This window comes from Parasteatoda tepidariorum, chromosome 10, assembly GCF_043381705.1.
Source record: "Parasteatoda tepidariorum isolate YZ-2023 chromosome 10, CAS_Ptep_4.0, whole genome shotgun sequence".
NCBI classification, from domain to species: Eukaryota; Metazoa; Arthropoda; class Arachnida; order Araneae; family Theridiidae; genus Parasteatoda; species Parasteatoda tepidariorum.
The window spans coordinates 29,517,436-29,539,259 of NC_092213.1; the positions used below are offsets into that span (position 1 = coordinate 29,517,436).

General features: G+C 28.0%; 1 long non-coding RNA gene across 2 annotated transcripts in view; it reads right to left on the minus strand.

Annotated features, from left to right (window-relative positions):
- The window catches only part of LOC107447133 (uncharacterized), a 67,515-nt gene that overhangs the window by 35,460 nt on the left and 10,231 nt on the right, over window positions 1–21,824 (minus strand). For both annotated transcript variants that reach the window (XR_001584488.3, XR_011637941.1), the window contains exon 2: window positions 14,521–14,629. This is a non-coding gene — a long non-coding RNA (uncharacterized lncRNA). The remainder of the gene's footprint in view (window positions 1–14,520; window positions 14,630–21,824) is intronic.

Sequence of the window (21,824 nt, forward strand, 5' to 3'; positions counted from 1 at the left end):
TTGGTAATATTACAGTTTAAAGCTATCTTTAAAATAACAAAAAACATTAACATGTTTGTACCTTTTCAGGTAACATCGTTTTCAATTTCACCCTAATGTACAATTTGTGCAATTTTTGCACAAGAAATGAATCATTTTTAAGCATCAATTATTTGTTCGATTTCTACCCGATTTCCATATGTATATTTTATATTACAAGCACTTCCTTTTTTAAGATTAATTTTTTTTCTAAATGGTAACTTAATTTCATAATATAAATTTTACTATCTTTTCTCATGAATTAATATACAAGATTAGTTTTAATAAAAAAAATTACGGAAAAAACATATGTTTATGGTAATAGAAAAATAAGGCCTATTCTTCCAAAGGTGACATTCTTATATCAAACTACTTTTTGGTATTGTTTCCAGATACTTTTTTTATAACCGTCGTTGAACAGCTGATCCGTTTTTAGGTTTACGACTACCAATGTTCAACTCCGTAGCTCTGTAATTTTGAACCTATTCCAGAAGACAAGGGATCTCCTGGATCAAGTATTGGAAGAAATATGCCTTCGTGGTGGCTCAAGGAATAGAGCACTCACCTTCAAATGAAGTGACCCAGGTTCGAATCCCACCCAAGGCTGATCGATACTGACCACAGTGCTGACGAAAAATATTCTCAACGGTAGGAGGGTAATGGATTAGAGTCCCCTTGCCATAAGGCTAACAGCAGGAGGTTTTCATGGTTTTCTCTCCATGTAACATGAATGCGGGTTAGTTATTGATACTTCACTAGGTTCTAGAATTTTCACTAGATAACATCTCAGTACACACAGTTTTAGATAATAGAATAGTACACATGTTTTCACCCAAACCATCCTCCTTAATAATTTGAAAATGTGGCTTATCCTTATACTATCCCAATCCTTTTATGTCTAGATGGAATATCTCGAATGAATCATTTTTAAGTATACAATGCTTTCAAGTTTTAAATAAACTGAATATAAATAGTATAAATGAGTTTTTTTTAACATAAGTTGTGCATTAGAAACAAAGATTCATAATTTAGATCCAAGATAAATATTTTTTAGGATTCAGTTGAAAAATATCTGTAAGAAAAAAACCATTCATCTATCTTAAGAAGATGGATTATATTGTTGAAGTCAGCTTTTCAAGAATGATGCATCATCTTAAAAGAAATAATACATTTTAAACAAAAACTTCCTCCTACAAAATTGTTGCGAATTGGTATAACGTGTATTAGAGTTTCAAATAGTTTAAGTTTTCATCTAAAACGGTTAATTATATTACTTTTCTTTGTTATGACCAGTGGCTGGTATCGAAAAGTAACGAAACTACTGTTGTCGATACTTTTTTTCGTAGTTCGTAGTGTAGTGCGTTATTTTTGTGAAAAAGTAGTGTAGTGATTAGTGCGATACAAAGCGAAACATTAGTTTGTAGCTAGGCAATTACTTTTAATGTTAGTTTAGAAAAGAAACATTGTCCTAACGAAACTAATTTTTCGAATTTGATAGGAACTAACCTTCGCAGGATGAAAATGACCCTGTGGCTGCAGCTGAGCGCTAACAGAAACTGTATATTCAAAATCACGTGTAACTAATATTTAAACTAGCCATTGCAAAAAATAGAAAACTAACCACCTTGGTCACATTTTCACATGCGAATACTCACTCGTGATGTTAATTAAAAAGAAGAGAGCATTAATTTTTCAGTGGAAATAAAAAATGAAAGTATTTGATAATTTCTTATTTCTTAAATTGAATAGCGGCTGTTCAAAAAGACATAATTAAATAATAATAATTGGCTCATAATAATTGGCTCATGTTAATGAACTAGCCTAAAGAAATGAACTAGAATTATCTATGCTAATGAACCAGATGAATAAATATTTTTCAATTATTCTTTTATATTTAATGTAAGCCGATTTTTTATTCAAAACCATTTTGAACATAGGTGTAAATTGAGTTCTCCAACAAAGTTCGTCTACTTAAAGTAGTGAAGTAGTTACTAAAATTCCAAAGTAGTTCGTAGTCGCTACATTTAAAAAAAACGTGTAGTTGTATGTAACTACATAGATCATAGGTGTAAATTGAGTTCTCCAACAAAGTTCGTCTACTTAAAGTAGTGAAGTAGTTACTAAAATTCCAAAGTAGTTCGTAGTCGTTACATTTAAAAAAAACGTGTAGTTGTAGGTAACTACATAGATCATAGGTGTAAATTGAGTTCTCCAACAAAGTTCATCTACTTAAAGTAGTGAAGTAGTTACTAAAATTCCAAAGTAGTTCGTAGTCGCTACATTTAAAAAAAACGTGTAGTTGTAGGTAACTACATAGAACATAGGTGTAAACTGAGATCTCTGACAAAGTTCGTCTACTTAAAGTAGTGAAGTAGTTACTAAAATTCCAAAGTAGTTCGTAGTCGCTACATTTAAAAAAAACGTGTAGTTGTAGGTAACTACATAGAACATAGGTGTAAACTGAGATCTCTGACAAAGTTCGTCTACTTAAAGTAGTGAAGTAGTTACTAAAATTCCAAAGTAGTTCGTAGTCGCTACATTTAAAAAAAACGTGTAGTTGTAGGTAACTACATAGAACATAGGTGTAAACTGAGATCTCTGACAAAGTTCGTCTACTTAAAGTAGTGAAGTAGTTACTAAAATTCCAAAGTAGTTCGTAGTCGCTACATTTAAAAAAAACGTGTAGTTGTAGGTAACTACATAGAACATAGGTGTAAACTGAGATCTCTGACAAAGTTCGTCTACTTAAAGTAGTGAAGTAGTTACTAAAATTCCAAAGTAGTTCGTAGTCGCTACATTTAAAAAAAACGTGTAGTTGTAGGTAACTACATAGAACATAGGTGTAAACTGAGATCTCTGACAAAGTTCGTCTACTTAAAGTAGTGAAGTAGTTACTAAAATTCCAAAGTAGTTCGTAGTCGCTACATTTAAAAAAAACGTGTAGTTGTAGGTAACTACATAGAACATAGGTGTAAACTGAGATCTCTGACAAAGTTCGTCTACTTAAAGTAGTGAAGTAGTTACTAAAATTCCAAAGTAGTTCGTAGTCGCTACATTTAAAAAAAACGTGTAGTTGTAGGTAACTACATAGAACATAGGTGTAAACTGAGATCTCTGACAAAGTTCGTCTACTTAAAGTAGTGAAGTAGTTACTAAAATTCCAAAGTAGTTCGTAGTCGCTACATTTAAAAAAAACGTGTAGTTGTAGGTAACTACATAGAACATAGGTGTAAACTGAGATCTCTGACAAAGTTCGTCTACTTAAAGTAGTGAAGTAGTTACTAAAATTCCAAAGTAGTTCGTAGTCGCTACATTTAAAAAAAACGTGTAGTTGTAGGTAACTACATAGAACATAGGTGTAAACTGAGATCTCTGACAAAGTTCGTCTACTTAAAGTAGTNAAAAAGATATAATCTTTTCTTCAGCCCACACGATTATATCCGCAAAACAGAGTGCTTTCTGATATTGTATCAATAAAGCCAAAGCAAAATATATTAATACAATAGTGTGAGGAGCACTCAAAAATTTTTTTTTATAAAATAACTACATAAAAATAGATCATAAAAAGTAAAAATAACATGTAGAAACAGATATATATATATATATGTATATATATATTGTATTTCGCTGATTTCTATTTTTTATTTTTCCCCTTTTTCATTGTTTTGCAATTTTTCTCTATGTTTTCTCAACATTTCGAACGACTTTATAAATAGAATAAAATTTTAAATAAAAGTTTAACATAAGGAACACATTTTTGATTCACATAATATAGTGCGTTATTCGTTACGATCCAATAAATACTTTAAAAAGTTTTTTAAAAAAAGAGCTTAATGACTTGGCGAATAGTCAAAAATACACAATTTTTATCTCTATATTTTAAAAAAGAAAGTTTCTTTTGCCCCGAATTCATTGCCCTCCACCCCTCAGAGGTTAAATCCTTCACTCCGACCGTCTTGTAATTCATCATAAGGAGTAAGTTACCACGTAACCTAGATGACAAAAATATGTCCTTCCATGCAACTGTAGACATAACCTGAATTCTTTTTCTCGTTTCTTTTAGTTTCTTTGACAAACAGCAGTTTCTAGAAAACATGCTCATGATGAAGTTTTAAGAACAGGGATTTATAGCGACGTTTTAACACATTAACGAGGGATTGTAAACAAATTTAAGAAACGTGTTTGAAATTAATTTCCACCCAAGTATTTTGAGTCATTTCCTATTAATAGTAATGTAAATGCGGTAAACCTTGCTCAAACATTTTTTAAAACATATAATATATTATTGTATAACTAATTTGTAACTGAAAAAATGGCTTTTTATGTTTCATTTTATTAATTTTATAATTTCAGGGTTTGGAGCAATAGAATAATAGTTCCATGCTTTCCTAACAGAACGATTTTTCCTTAAACTGATCCTTAGCATTTTTCTAGAGGGCTACTTTGAAAGTTCCAAAGCTCCCTCTAAATATTAACCTAATACATGAAAATATCATATTGCCTTTTTGAATATGTTTGTTTGTCCAAAATAGATCTTAACAAGGTTTAAATTTTTTCTAACTGAAAAAGAAAGAAAAAATACATTGGCAAGTAATCGACCCAGCAAAAGAGAAAACAAGAATTGTTGTCCAGATATTGCATACAGATATTCAATACGCCACGAAAGAGAGAGACTCTTTAGAATAAAGCTAGACTGCGTACGCAATATGCATGAAATTATATTTAAACTGCAAAAACACAAAATTATCCTAAACCATTATGGATTTAATTAAACTATTTTTTATAAATGTCTTTATTAAAGTACAATGTTTAAGACTTTGGGGGTATTTTGTATCGTTAAAATTCGATAAAGGACTTCATGAAAATACAATATTAAAAATTTTGAATCGCTCAAATTCTATAAATGACTTAATGAAAATACACTGTTAAAGTGAGTTAAATCGTCCAAATTTGATAAATGATTTAATGAAAATACACTGTTAAGAATTTTAAAGTGAGCTGAATCACCCAAATACAATAAAGGAGTTAATGAAAGTACACTGTTAAAAATTTTAAAATGAGTTTAATCTTTCAAATTCAATAAATGAGTTAATGAAAATACGCTGTTAAAAATTGTAAAGCGTATCGAATCATTCAAATTTGTTTGAACTGTTCAAACAATTTTGAACACTAAAAATACACTATTAAAAAATTGTAAAGCGTGTTTAATTGATCAAATTCGCTAAATAACATTATCAAAGTATACTATTAAAATTTTTTAATTGAGTTGAATAGTTTAAATTTGGTAAATGAATTGAAATTCATTGTTAAAATTTTTTAGTTGTCCGTTCAAGTCCGATAAATAACTTAATAAAAATGCACTATTAAAAGTTTGAAGCTAGTTGAATCCTTCAAATTTGATAAATAGCTTCATGAAAGTACACTGCAAAAATTTTGGTGCAATTTGAAATGTTCAAACTTGTTGCAAAGTTAATATGACTTAATATTGAGTCGTAGTTCTTTAAGTTGATTGCACTATACTCCGATGAACCAGAAACATTTAAGGTCATTTGTATGCAGAAGAAAATAAATATTTGGTACTATTGATTGTTCCTGCAAAGGGGAGTGAAATAATATAAGAAAAAACACTGCAACGCTGTATATTCTTAAAATTATAATACATGTATCAGATTAAATTTTATGAATTTGAAAGCGGAAATTCTTTTATTTACTATGAGGAATTACTTATTGAATTATGCGGGAAATTATTCTTTTGTAAAATGTATTGCTCCCAACAAAATATTCTTTTCTTTAGATTTAAAATAATATTTAAACTTCAATGACCTCATTCTTCATTATTTCATTTGGAAAATTAAATTTTATTCTTCACAAAATATTTCGCTAAAGTCAAACATTAAACCAGTAAAAAAAATTTTTTCGAGAAATAAAACAAATACCATCTAGTACCAGATTTAAAGTGTTCGTATACTTAGTTAAGCTTAATGGAGTTAAAACAACATTTCTGGGACTTTTTAAAACATTTGTGTGCATTGCAATTGTCTAGTATTTTTTTACATAATTTATTTGATCCAGATAATTTGAGATTAGTATGAAGAAAACAGAAAGTAGGCTCGATACTTAAGTCAGACAAACTGACACCGGATCTGGAAAAAGTTTTTTTTTTTTAATCCTTACAGACAGTAATCGAGAAATGGTTTTTTTCGATGTGGCAATCATACTGTTAACGACTTTTTCTTATTTAGTCACCGAAAACCACATGACGAAAGACTATTTGCCCTTTACAATAGCACATGCAGTAAATCCTTAACTGCTAAAAATGACCCAAAGCTAACATCTACACTCTCAGAAAAATTAGTTCATTATTGTATGTTGTTGAACCATAGTTTAGTTCAATTTAAACCATTATCTAGTGTAATCAATATACGTGATCAATCTAGTGCAATAAATTTCGATAATACCTAATTCAACTTAGCACCACATTTAGAGTTAGAGTAAATTTGAAGAAAAGTTTGATTCAAAAATTTCAAATTTTCTTACAATTTACTATGATGTATCAGTGCTTTAATTTGTTGAATCGAGTTTAATGCCAACTTAAGGTATCTAACTTGACAAAAACATGACTTTCAACAAAATTTTTGAAATTGAGTTTATTATAAATTTTGAATCCCTAAACTCATAGTTTTCTGAAAATACTTTACTTTTGTTTGTACTTCAATTATGTACAAAGTTATAGCAGTTTTTGTGCAAGGTGATAACGGTACATGGACTAGTGATTTTAGGTCTTTAAATGCGTTTATCTCAAAATCAGGTTTTTTCACATTTTACACCAACTTAAACAGGATACCTCATACAAACTAAGGTGAACAACGTTTAAGAGCACAAAATATATTTATTAAAATGATTATATTTATATTGTAATTAATAATAATTACATAAATAATTTTTGTGCTCTTAAACGTTGCTCACCTTAGTTTGTATTTTAGCACAAAGGTCCCCCACTTGTGTATTTACGATATCTCATATTTATTAAAAAATAATTGTCTACAATTTTTCATGAGTGTTAATGATTATAGCACACATGCTTTGAACTGCAGACTAAGAGAAAAAAGTAGAATTTCTTTTTTTATGCATGTGTTTTTGTATACATGTGCTTTCGTGCAAAAACTTTTAAAAATTGGATTTTTTTTTAACTACATTGATCCCTAGTGCAGTACTCGAGTACATGCACTATACAGTCACTCAAGTATTTTGCTTTGCTTTTAACATAAATAATACTTAAAAACATAGTTGATAGCCTTCTAAGTAAAATCCTCAAAGGACTCTTTGTTTTGGTCGATACAATATTTTTTAACAGTGAATATGCAAAAAAAGCCTTATTTTTACCTTAAAATAGTCATTTAAAAAACGTAATTAATTAATAATAATTTTTTGCTAGTTTTATAAGTTTTTACATATAATAAGACTTATAACTAGTTTTTTAAAATTATATTAATTTTTTTAAAAAAAGTTGTCGAAGCTAGTCGGATACTTTAAATACCTTTTTCAAAAAAAAAAAACTTTACATTTTTTGAACAGTGTACTGAATGTACCATCTATACCTGGTACCGTTTTGAATCTATGTCTCATAAAGTAATTAAGATAATCAAATGGTAACCCATATCAAAGCAAAATATCGAAATTATAAGGAATATTCGAACAACAACAACAAGATAAAAAAAAATTTTCATCTAGAAAAACTTTAGGAGCAGCACGATTCCAACAAAAGAATAAAAAAAGTTCTATAATCATTTTCTTCCAACAACCAACCACCCGACACAATTTTATTAGGAGTTAGAACGGGAAGGAGAAACGACAGAGCATACAATTCAGTTGTAAAGTGGTCTGGAACGTATAGTCTGAGGTCAACCATTGCTTGACCTTAAAGGGGTTCGGTAAAGGGCTTCAAGACAACGCGCGTCTTTGTGTAAGAGAGAGTTTGGTCAGAGATAGTGGTGTAAGTCATATTAATGAATAATTTGTTACATAAACCAAACATTAGAAATGTCAACGTTGGATAAATTATATAACATTCAAATTTGGTTATTAATATACTACGGATATTTAGAAAAATACAACCAAAGTATAAAAATTGAATTAAGAACAAAATTTAATTTAAAAACAATTAGTGAAAATGGAAAAACGCGAAAAAGCAGCTAATGCCAAAATTGTCTTAATTAAATAACATAAATAAAAATGCAAACAAAAATTAAAAACAAAATTTAATTTAGAAACAATAAGTCAAAACGAAAAAGCGTTGAAAAGAAGCTAAAACCAAAATTGTCTTAATTAAACAATACAAATAAAAATGTAAACAAAAATTAAAAACGAAATTTAATTTAAAAACAATAAGTCAAAACGGAAAATCGTTGAAAAGCAGCTAAAACCAAAATTTTCTTAATTAAACAATACAAAAAAAAATGTAAGCAAAAATTAAAAACGAAATTTAATTTAAAAACAATAAGTCAAAACGAAAAAGCGTTGTGAAGCAGCTAAAACCAAAATTGTCTTAATTAAACAAAATAAATAAAAATGCAAACAAAAATTAAAAACGAAATTTAATTTAAAAACAATAAGTCAAAACGGAAAATCGTTGAAAAGCAGCTAAAACCAAAATTGTCCTAATTAAACAATATAAATAAAAATGTAAATGAAAATTAAAAACAAAATTTAATTTAAAAGCAATAAGTCAAAATAAAAAAAAGCGCTAAAGCAGCTAAAACCAATTAGCAGGGCGGTGTATTCCCCGATGAAGTACCCCTTTTGCAAACATGCTTATCCTAATACTTTGTTTTGCTTGTATTTAAGTTCTGACATTCTTTGTTTATATTATATAGTAAAATATTAATGGGATATTAATATATATATTACCATTGCTTCCGGTATTAAATGTGTAATAAAAAGTTGAGTAAAAAGTTAAAAATTTTCAACCATTTGAGACAAAATATTTAAAATTGTTATTAGATTTAAAAGAAATATTTCTCACTTTCTACTGTAATTATTAGGAAGAAATATTAATGTCACGAAGTATTATATTTCTTACAGTTATCTTTATTCAACTTGAGTCTATTTTTTTATTTATCTGTATATAATTTATTAATTATTACAGGAAATATAATTGAAACAAATGTTTAGACTACGGTTATTGTTTATTTTGTGTACCCATTTGTTATTTGTTTCTTAACCCTAAACTTACCAACACTTAACAACACAATACTATAGAACATACAATAACCGATCTTTCGATCGGTTATATTGTGATTAGAGTTTCATTTACTTCATCTATTGTTGGCTTCTTATATAGATAATTTAACATTAATAAATCATTTATAGAATGCAAAAACAAATATTTATTGATAGTATAAGCATTCTCGTAACTTGCTACATTCATGTACATTTCGTATCGACGTTTTACAAATTTTTGATGTTACAAAACAAACAAATGCAACCACTGTTGCCATTCTGAACTTACAAATATATGCGACTTCACAATTCATTGTTTATACGAATAAGTCATAACTGCAATAATTTTTGAAATTTTTTTATAAATGCATGGAAGCAATTGAAATATTATTGAATAATATAATTTATGCTAAAATAAAATTACTAAATTTCGAAAGCAAATTAGAAGTTTAAATAAATATTTATACAATAAAAATTAACTTATTATTTTAAGTTTAGTGCACGACTATTAGAACGATTTTTTTAAACAACGTACCTCATTTATACTATAATAATTAAAATGTTTCTTAACACTAGAAAGACGGAAAATTAGTATATACCTATATTGCCGAAAAGCAGTCGAAATGACTAGATTGTGAATGCGTCAATAAATTCGTTTAAAATTAATTTTTAACATTTCTTATATTATTTACAGTTATATAACAAGTTATTAGTAAATATTAACAATAAAAAAATTATATGTTGTTCAAAAAGTCACATAATTCTAAGAAATTCTGTCATTATATGCATCATTGCTTTTCTAATTGAAATTAAAAGCAGTCAAAATGACTTCCTTAGGCAATCTAGTGCTAAACATTGTAATTAATGTTTTGAAGAAATTTGTGTAATTGTTCGAAAAATTTTTGAAACACTATTGAAAGCAAAAATTAGTAGTTAAAAGTTCATTATAGCACAATTACAGAAATAAAAAATTTATCTAAGGTATTATTTTCTTTACATATTATTTTGGATCATATTCACTTTGAAAAATACAATTCCTTTCTTAACATATATAGTTTTCATGAAATATAATCTTATTCACGATTGTTAAGTTTCCATATAAAAATAGACGTTTTATTATTAAAAAATAGACGACGCACACAAGGAAAATATTTTCTCTTTCATTAGTTACTTTTCCAGAAAACGCATAGTTTGCACTATTAAGTTAGAGCTTTATTTTGGTATTTATGAGCAATAAAGCCAACGCCAACAGTCGATTGTATTTATCATTATATACAAGTGAAACCAAATATGAATTTATAAATAACAATACAAAGCATTTTATTAATAATTTAAATCCTTTATACGATCAGGGGTTCGACCCTGTTAAGTCACAAATTTATGATGCAAAATTATTAACATAAAGATCACCTTACAGGAAGTGTAATTTATCATATTTGTGGTGCAAATAAAAAAAGTACAAGAATAGTAAAGTATATTAAATTTAAGATGTAAAGTATTAAACGTAGAACTCAATTTACAGTTAATGTAAAGTATAAGACTTATAATGCAGAGTGGTCAACATCATGTTAACATTACAACAAATGTAAGGCATCAAATTTATATTGCAAAGTTTTCAACATAAAGATAATATTACAGCTAATTTAAAGGATCAATTACATTGCAGAGTATTCAACATAAAGTTCACGTTACGGTAAATGTAAGGCATCAATTTTATGTTGCATAAGTTAACTTAAAAAAACTCATGTTACAGCTAATGCAAAGTGTCACATTTATATTGCAAAGTATTCAACATAAAAGTTTACATTGCAGTAAATGTTAAAGTATTAAAGATTAACATTACACTTACATTGCAGCAAATATAAAATATCCGATTTATCAAATTATTTATCTTTCAGCTCACATTGTGTAAAACGTTATTTTTTTACATTATTCATCTTTTTTTTCTTATTAGAGTTAATGTCTTCATATGGTGGATGGTTGTTAAATTTATTTATAATCAGTCTGGTATTGCATATCAATAATATTCGAAGTAATAATTTTCCTTAGCTAATTTCGAATTCCATCTCGAGTACAACAGATTAGATTCTACACATGTCATTTTTGGACTTTCAGGCGTGTTGAATGTAAGAGTGCAAGAATAGAATAGTACAATTTATATACTATATATAAAATAATGACCTCTTATATTTTATTTTATAGCCGTCATTGAACAGCTGACCCAATTTTGGGTTTACAACAACTGATGTTCAACTCCGTATTCTTGTAATTTTGAACCCAATCCAGAAGATAAAGGAACTCCTGGATCAAGTATTGGAAGAAATTTGTCTTCGTAGAGGACTTTTTAATGGAACTACCCAACATTTGTGTTACATGGGAATGAAAACCACGAAAAACTTTCTCGGTTAGTCTGATCGCAAGGTTATTCTAACCCCTGATCCGTTTACCACTGAGGATATTTTAAGTCAGCTCTATGCGATCGGGTGATGAATTCGTATCGACCAGCCATCGCTGGGATTCCAACCCGGTTCGCCTCACTGGAAAGCGAGCTCTATTCCATGGAGCAACCATGACCTTTTATAGGGAATTTCGGTCATCCAGTCAAAGATATCTTCGAAGTACTTCAGCAGACATTCCAGTTATTTTAAAATTCGAAACAAGACTAGCCCTTCAGAAAATTTAAAACCTGTGCTATTGTTTTGAATGTTAAAAATAAGACAGACAATTATAAAAAAAGAAAATACAACTTTTTTAAATTACACCACCTTAAGAGCATAGATATCTGTTGTATAAAAAAATTTGAACAATAATTTAATTTTTATTAAATATTTATAATTAATAAGTATTATGGTATAATTTAAGTTTTAATATTAACTTTATTGATAATTAAATATTAATTGCATAACAGTTAGTTATTAGCTGTATTAAATGTTTAAATGTATTATTTATATTTGAATAGCAATAATTAAAATTTTAAATAATTTTAAATAAGTTTAAATTTGAGAAAATAAAATTATAAATAAGTAATGCAGATATTAATATAAATATTATGAAAAGAAATTTTTTAATGCCAGAAAATGAATTAAAAAGAAATTGCCAAAAAAAATCTCAAAAATTCAATAATCATAAGCATAGCGTGACCCCCTCACTGCTCATCACATTTCCACACTCTCTTTTTTAGAACACTGGTACTTTATTTTAAGTTTCATACATATAGTATTTATATCTAAATACACATACGAATATAAATCTTAAAATAAACGAGCATTTTTTAAAAGAAGCATGCCCCTCATTACGCGCATTATTATTCACATTACACATATTATACATTATTATTTTCATTATGCTTATTATTATCCTCATTGTACTTATTATTATTCACATTAAGTATGATTATTTCAAGACGAGTATTAATAGTATTAGTTTTATTTATCACATTATTTAGGTAAAAAAATATGATAAATAAATAATCATACATACAGAGAGTGTATACACAGAAATTAATTTAAATTTTAAGTTATTATACAGAAAGAAACATAAATTTTAAGAACATTTTCCAATAATAGCAGAAAATAAATTTAAAAAATTCTATAAGACATAAGCTTGTAATATAAATAGTTTCTAATCGAATTAAAAATAAATAGAGGAATAATAAAAACAAAAGGTCTTAATAGCAACCACTGAAATAAATCAATAAAATTATAAAATCAAGAAAAACTCTTAACAATATCAACATCTGAAAGATCTATTTTAAAACAAAAGGTATCACTTTCGCTGTTACACCACTCTTCTTTAAAACGAAGAGGAAGGGTTCGCGTTAAAAAGCCTGTAATTTAATATTTTTTTTCTTCCTTATAGAATGATATGCATGTGTCAGGAAAGTGTATACTCGATCTCAAGACACGATGGCGACTTACTCTTAAGTGATGCGTTTCTCTATTGAGTTCAACACACATCTTTTGATCAATTTTTTTTTCAACACAATTTGAAAAATATAGGGTAGCAGGCGTCTTTTATTTGTAATGACACTTCTTCTTTTTAGTTATGAAGATGTAAAAGAATACTCATTAAACACATAGAAATTATTAATAAGATTAAATTTTTTGTTGTTGTTTTCTTGAAGGAATGCAAATTTAAAACGGAAAAGGAGACATTGTTTGGGTTCATACACTTTCGGAAAGTTGAGCCATAAATTTCGGGTACATCAAAATTCTGTACTGCCGGAATTTCACTACTGTCTGTCAATCACGAGATGAGCTCACCTCACTGAGAGCTTATCTCTTGATTGGCAGATAGTACCTGTACCATTGTATGAAGCAAATTTGACGCAACGTTATCATGTTAAAATTAATTTATTTTCCATTCTAGTTGAATCACAGAAAAGTGCAATCAATTTTAAAATATTGCAATATTATTTTTCAACTTAGCAACATGTTAAGGTTGGGGAAAATTTCCAGGATTTTGTAGTTCTGCAATTCCAAAAATTAGTAGCAGTGTTTCATAATCGGGTGATTCTATAACTCGTGTTATGATGCCTTTTAATATTTTAAGTATTGCGGAAAACATAATTTAGTAATGCAGGTCTACCTACATTACTTCCTGCATTAAGTAATGTAGATATAATTTGGTAATGCAAAAAACATAAAGACTTAAAAGATTCAGATAATTTATTTTATTAAACCCTTTCAAATATGTTTTCCTCACAGAGAAAATCATTCCGATAAAAAAAACACCGTACTGTATAGGAAGGACATTTCTCATAAGTTTGGTTTAAAAAACAAAAATATATGGTTTTTAAACTATTCATTTGACAATCTTTTGTTCATATATTAATATTTTAGAGAGAAAGCCTGGTTTTCAAAATATATTTCTTAATACCATGCATTTAATAAAAAAAATACAAAACTGAAAAAACCGAATAAATGGTTAGGTACTGAGACATGCTTTTAGCTATTATGATTAAATTACCAAATTCTATCCCGTTTATCACATATTTTAAAACCATGTTTCATTGTTAATTTTACCAAAATCCCTGCCTGAGTACTTCGGAAAAATTACTGAGCTTTTTGGTGTTCCCATAGAGCCAGGAACACGGTAAATTTCACCAAATTCTGGTACTTTTGATCCTATTTCATTGTTGAGAAATAGTAGAACAATATAAATACTTTTCCAATTTTTTAACAATGTAAATATATTAAACATATATATATATATATACAGTAGGTGAAAAATTTGTAATCTAACGAATTCGTAAAAACGAATTTGTAATCTAATATAACTAACTTGCAGGGACTTTTTCTTAAACTTGCTCAGCCAAGGAGTTTTCTGTTTAAATAAATTCAGAGGTTCCATCATAAGGTTCCATCAAAATTGAAAAAGGTAAGACATCAACCTGAAAATAAAATGAAAAATAAATAATACGTGTAAATCAATGCTGAAACAATAGCTAATCATTATTACCATTGTCGGAAAAAGGAATTTAATAATTGAATGAAAACAATGATTTCATTTTAATTATCACATACAGTGGTTGGAAGAAATAATGAAAACTCTTCCATATTAAAACATTTTTTTTAATATTTCTCGAGAAATACTTAAAGAAATATTTATAACTTCAGAAATGTATAGATCATGCGATTTCTCATACGTATCAATGAATTTTAAAGCTTTGAAATATAAATTCAAATCACACCGACAATAAATTGCAAACGGAGAATTATGTTTTTGAACAATCTATGGCAAAACTTGCAGCAATAAGTGTGTAACTCTTAACAATTATTTGGGTTATTATATTCAATAATTGCACAAAACTTTATAACTCTAATTGAAATAGTTATAGAGATATAAATGAATGATCAAAAGATGTGTTAGCATAGAAGTGTTTTCATTATTTTGTGCAACCCCTATATTTATTGTTAACAATGCATAGCAATTTCAATTCCTTATATTACCATAGTCAGAATTTGTTATCGACGTTTTTATTTTATGTTTTTGAGAACAGGGTTCTTATTATGAAGTTCTTGGAAATGAAGCAAACTGGAGTTTGGATTTATATTTCAAATTATATCGTTCGAGCTAATATAAGTTTTCTTCAAAGGTATGGATGATTTTTTCTTCTTTTTTTATAAGAAATTTGAACTAATATTAAACTAAAATGTTCGTGAAATCTCCATTAAGGTTTTAATGTAAGAAAATTAATTGAATTTTCTAATAATATAGATTAAGTTATAATATATAAAGGTGGTTTCACTACTAAATCTAAAACTTCAAATTGAGTTTACTCGACTTAAAAGTTAAACTTATTATCATTACCGGTAAAAATTTAAAAAAAATTTTTTTTCAAAAATTTGTTTTGAATCGTATTTGGCAGCTTCTATTAAAGTCCAATTATTAAGTCCAGAAAATTTAAAAAGCTTCTGGCAATTTTCTAAGTAGCTTTTGTTAATTTAGAAAGAAAGAACGCTTTGTATGATAAAGGATTTTCCACGAATTTAATTTTGTACTATTAAACAAGATTTAGTAAAAATGACATCGGCAATATATAAGACAACATCCTGTAAAATTATGTTTTATTTTATATGTTTTATTTCCTATTACCATCACATGTTTTATTTCCCATTGCATGTTTTTTTATATTACCTATTACCATGTTTATCAGACCATCATTTTAGAGTATTATCATTTGTTATTAAATTTTGTTTTATATAACAAAATGGTATTTTTGCAAAAGTGCTTATCATTTAGAGCTTGCAATAAAAGAGTACAAAAACTACTTAGAAATTTGCTAGAAACTTTTTAAATTTTCAATATATTCAAATCGAACTTTTTTCATAAGTTACCAAATACGATTCTAGGCAAAATTATGAAGGAAAAAAATTTGCAAATGATTTCCGCGCATGCACAGTATGAAAGGATTACTTTAAATACTCAGATCCTGTGCAATTTTCAACGATTTTTTTTTTAAATTTTAGAAGGATGTTTTTATTATAAGTTAAAAATTACTTTAAAATTTTTGCTTAATTTTATTGAATATTTCAGCAGTCATAGTAAGAAAAAGTAAGTAAAAAAAATTTTTTTTTCTTCGTGAAAATATCTATATCTTCATGAATACTTAAGCTAAATTTACGAAATTTTTGCCAAAAAATAACCAACGTAATTAACATAAGTTGCTTATCGCTGTATTATTTGGTGTAGGGTGTTCAAAAACCTTTTCCTTCGCAATTTATGACCGACTCCTTAAACCTCTGAAAGCTTTAAACTTTTTTGATATGTATCAGAAATCGCAAGACCTAAACACTTCCAAAACTTTAAAATAATTTTCTAAGTATTTCTTAAGGAATATAACAACAACAAAAAATAGTTAGTACAGAAGTGCTTCCATTATTTCTTTAAATAGTTTAAAAGTGATTTGTCTCAAGTATAAGGCACTTAAAGTGCAGTTTTTTTTATTATTTTACTTGGCGAAATCGCTTTGAAAAACACTATTAAATCACGCATTTTACACCACAAAAACCACAAACTTTTGTACGCAACCTTTTACAAAATCCAATAAAGTAAACGCTGTTTAAATACTACACCATCTAACCTTTAAATCTGTTCACACACATCTTCGATTCAAAACAAGTACAATTGGAATAGTTTATCTGTTCCAGCTTAGAGCTCGCTAATACTTTCTGTCCAAGCTGCGTCAATATTGATGACGTCAGAAGACGTCAAAGCTTTACTTTACAAACAAAACGTAGACCTAAAACATTAAAATGTTCAGATTTGGTTCGAGAATATCCGGAAAACACTATTATAAGTTCGGATTGAAGTTCACGGTGAAACAAATATTGCGGTAATATTATAAGATGGGAAGCGAATAACAAGTCATTGTTCAAGTGTTTTCCCAAATAAATATATTTCAAACTATTGTATTGTCGGTATCTATGATATTTTCACTACAATGAATTGAAAACTCGTAATAAATGGAAGATTGACTTATTATATACGTATTTCATAAAATATTAATATTCATGTTTCGGGGAAAAAACGCATTTAATTATTTTGTATTAGCAAAAGTCACGTTTTTAAATTTTGAATAAGAGATCCATTTGTAATGTTTACACAAGAAGAAGATTACTTTGCAATTTTTCTGTTTCGAAAAAATAATAATATATATAATTTTTATAATTCTTATAATTTTTGCATACTGTTTATTATAGAGTTTTATTTTTTAAATCAAAAGTGACTTCAATAATGCTAACTGCTTTCTTTAAAGCTATTCATTTTGAGTTCGACGACATTTTAAATTCTAAAATTTTCTACTTTGGTAAAAATAGAAATAGCAAAGTAATTTTTCTCTCTCTTTTTCTTCTTCTTCTTTTTTGTTTTTTTTAAATCTTCAAAAACGTTAACTTATGCCTTTATTCAAAAATATGAGACATTTTTTCTCATTAATAACTTCGAAGCTTTTTTTATATATAGATATAATTTAATATTAGTTTAACGAACACTAAATAACTCATTCAGAGTCACAGTGGCTCAGGGGAGAGAACGCTGGCCTTCCAATGAGGTAACCCAGGCTTGATTACCAGCGCCGGTTAGTAATCGAAAATCACGAACTTTACTTTCGGTTGACCCTAACCACAGTGCTGAGGTAAAATACCCTTCGTGGTAGTCGGATCATGGGTTAGAATCCCCATGCTGTCGGTCTAACACTGGGTGTTTTCTTCTTTGTATCGCAAATGCGGGTTTATTAAGAATATTTTAATAAATTTGTAAAAATTTTAATTATTTTTTATGATAAAAAAACACAGATGATCCAAGTAATAATCGCCAACTTAGCGAAATTTCAAAAAGTCGCCAAGAGGTGGGCTGTTCTAGTGTTCTCTAACATTTCACAACACTGTTCTCTAATATTTTACCTCTCAATATTTGATCCGAGAGTTTCCTTGCCTTCTGAGTAGGATTCAAAACTACAAGGAGACGGAACTGAATATTGATTTGCAAACTCAAAACTGGGTCGGCTTGTCTAAGCCGATTATAAAATAAAATAAAATAAGTCCCAGTTGAATAATAAATTTGTACTGTTAGTTTATTTTAGTTGCGAAAATGTTTCGAGTAAATTGGAGTTTATTCGTTTCTAACACACCCGAATCCATCATAAGGATATAAAAAGTAATTGTCGGTCAATTACAATACTTTTGTTCCTTTTATTTTGATTTTAATACAAAATAAACAATATTTCTGTCTTGAAATATTTATTAAGATTGCGTATCATGATGTCGAATCTAATTTCTCGCCGGCTTACTATGAAACAGTTGAAGCGTTTCATGTTATCGAAATGATGTTAGTTTTACTCAAAAATGTCCTTCACAAAGGTAAGTTTGTTACAGCAGTTCATAGACTATGGAGTTCCTTTGTCATCTGAATTTGGTTCCAAACAACAGATATAAGAGCCTCACATGAAGTAGCTGTACAATGTCAGAGACAAAATGAACTTAAAAGTTTTGTTCATGAAGTTCCCATATCATATTCAGCGTATAAGACAATAAAAGTAATACAGCAATAGTCCGCAAAACAACGACAAACGATGTCAGGTAGAAATGTCGTTAGAAGCAAATGCAAATATTTAAAGTCAAAATAGTAATAAAAAAGGCTGGAGGGTAATTGCTAAGAAAAGGCACATACATTTGAAGTGTACGGCAAGATACCTGAAAAATAACAAAAGTTTTTTTTTCTTTTGCAAGAAGTAGTATAACTTGACCTGTGGTTGCCCACTCAAGTTTTTTTCATTAATATAACGGATTAAGATAGAAAGACGAAAATATGGTGAAATGATGTTCATTTTTCGCTGGCACGGAAAAAGAATTATAATAAAATTACTACACTGTATGGTAAAGACATTTCTGGTTTTTTTTTGTTTTTTTTTTAAAAAACGGAATTTAAGCTTTTTATTTGGTAATTTTTCGGTTCATATGGTAAGGGTTTATAGGAGATTCTGGTTTCCAAAATTACAGTTCCTATAACAGCATTTAAAAGGATAACTGTAAAGCAAATTTAACCAAACAAATTCTTTTTATGTTCTGTTCTAAGTCAGTGGTTCCCAATTTGTTTCTTTCTCTGTTTTGTTTTGGCTATGGAATTTAAATGATCGAGTTTCTTTTCGCGGAACCCTCACTGTATAAAAAAAAGTTCATTAGCAGCTGCGAATAAACTAACCAAAAAAATATCATTAATCATTTCGTAAATATTTAATGCAAAGAATGAAATAATTTAAATTCTAAATTAGTTCTTGGGTTATGTATATGCTGAAAATGTATAAAATTTGCTGAATTGTGATTTTTACTGTTATAAATGTCGACAATAGTCAACAGAGGAATATAATTCTTAATTTTTGAATTTAGTTAGTATATTTTGAATTGAAGTTCGATAAGCTTACTTATGAGCTTTTTTATAAATTTTGCTTATGGAATTTTTTATAATGCATACTCCTTTCATAATTTGTTTAATTAATTATTAAACGATTTTAAATTTTGTTTTTTTTTTCATTGGTATTTTTCATAAATAATTTCATTTAAACAATCGAAACATTAAACAAATTATGGATCATTAATTGGATATAAATGTAATTTTTACTGGCAAAAAAAAATAATGCCCCAGCTCTCGGAATCCCTGTTTATCTTCTACGGAACCCTAGGGTTCTACGAAACACCATTTAGGAACTGCTGCTTTAAGGTATCATGATAAAATTACCAAATTTTCCCACATTTACCAAATTTAGATCTCATATTACAAAACAATATTTTATTTTACCAAAATCATTGCCAATGAATTTCATTAAAAATTAAAGTGCTTTTTGCTTCCCATAGAGCTGAAAACATGGTTAATTTTACCATATTTTGGTTGTTTTTACCATACTTTTTTCTCCGTGTGTATTAATTGTCTCAGAGACATAAATTAAGTTTTTTCCCATTTTGTCCATCACTTTTCATCACTTTTTTTCTCACTTAAACAGCAAAAAAATATATATTCCTCAAAAAAAAATTGTTTTTGCGGTAATAGCGGAAGGCTAATAATTAATTGTATGTTTTTTACTCGTTAAAAACATACAATTTTCGTATCTTATATCTTTCATAGATAGAACTTTAACTGTATTTTAAAAACGCAAAACATTTTAAGATACCTTGTTCATTGCTACGTTATCATCTTTTATTGTAACTAATATTTCCTGGTAACTAGCTAATTTAATTATTTTGATTTACAATAAAGTTTCGGTTCTATCCTTGTTTTAGGAAAACGCCTGATTAGAAGAGAAATTACTGACCCTAAAATAAAAATAGTAAATAACCACATCTTTCTTATTCTTTCATGGTACATTTAATATTTGCAATTGATTTCATATAAAGTGAGTATAAAATTTCTTAGTTACCCTCTTTTCCTGATACAGTCGAATCTCGCTAACTCGAACCTCGATTTCACGAATTTTTCGATATCTCGAAGAAAAAAAAATTCCCTTCAAATTTCCTATACACTCAATGTTTAAAAAAAACTTGATTTCACGAATTTTTTTTTTTTCTAAATCCTCAATAACTCGAATTTTTTTCCATAAATAGTGTAGATTTTTTTTTCTAAAATTAAAAAAATATTCCAAAAAAAAATTTAAAAAATTTAAGAATGGCTGACAAGGCATGGAATGATGTGTCTTCCTCTACGATAATGAATGGCTTTAAGTAGTCTGGATTCATTAAAGATCACGAAAGTAGTCAAACAATCAATATCGTTAATTCTTCTGAAAACTGCACCGAAAATGATTGGAACAGATTGACCGGACTCATGAAGCTTGATGACTTGGAATTGCATGACTTTGTAAACGTAGATGATGCAGCAACAGTGTGTGGTCAGTGGGATGACAATGATATCATCGCTCAAACGAAAGCTTCTTGTGAACTATCAGAAGAAGAGGATGAGGAGATCGAAGATTTACCGCCCAATGTTACTAACAAGCAAGCACTTTCTACAGTGGACACTGTAAGGAGATTTATTGAGAGGCAGCCGAATATGTCAGAGGAGACATTTAAAGCTATAGTCCACTTAGAAAGTGTTATAGACAAACTTTCTTACACATCTCTAAAGCAAACAACAATTGAATCTTTTTTTAAATGAAAGTTTAAAAAGTGTTTTTAGAATAAATATGGAATAGTAAATAAGTTATGTAAAGAACATTTTTCTTTATTCTATCATCGATAACATGCCATTTTCGATAATTCTTAATCGATAATTCTAATATCTGGAATTTTTTCTCCTCTCCCGTCAAGTTCGATATATCGAGGTTTGACTGTATTTAAAAATTCAATAAAGAAAGTATTTTTGTTGTTGAAATCTTGCAAGCAGTCATTAATTTAACCCAATAATAGACCATTAATAAAATTTTAAATTAGTTAATTTTAAAAAAAAAAATCCCACCGCTTCAAATTAAAGGAAAAGAAACCACATTGAAAAGAAATCAATAAAGTTACGTAAATACTAAGTAACTAAACACGCCGTAGCTTTATTGATCTTCCATTACAGAGGTTTGGTGACAGACGGCTTCGGTGAGAAAAACC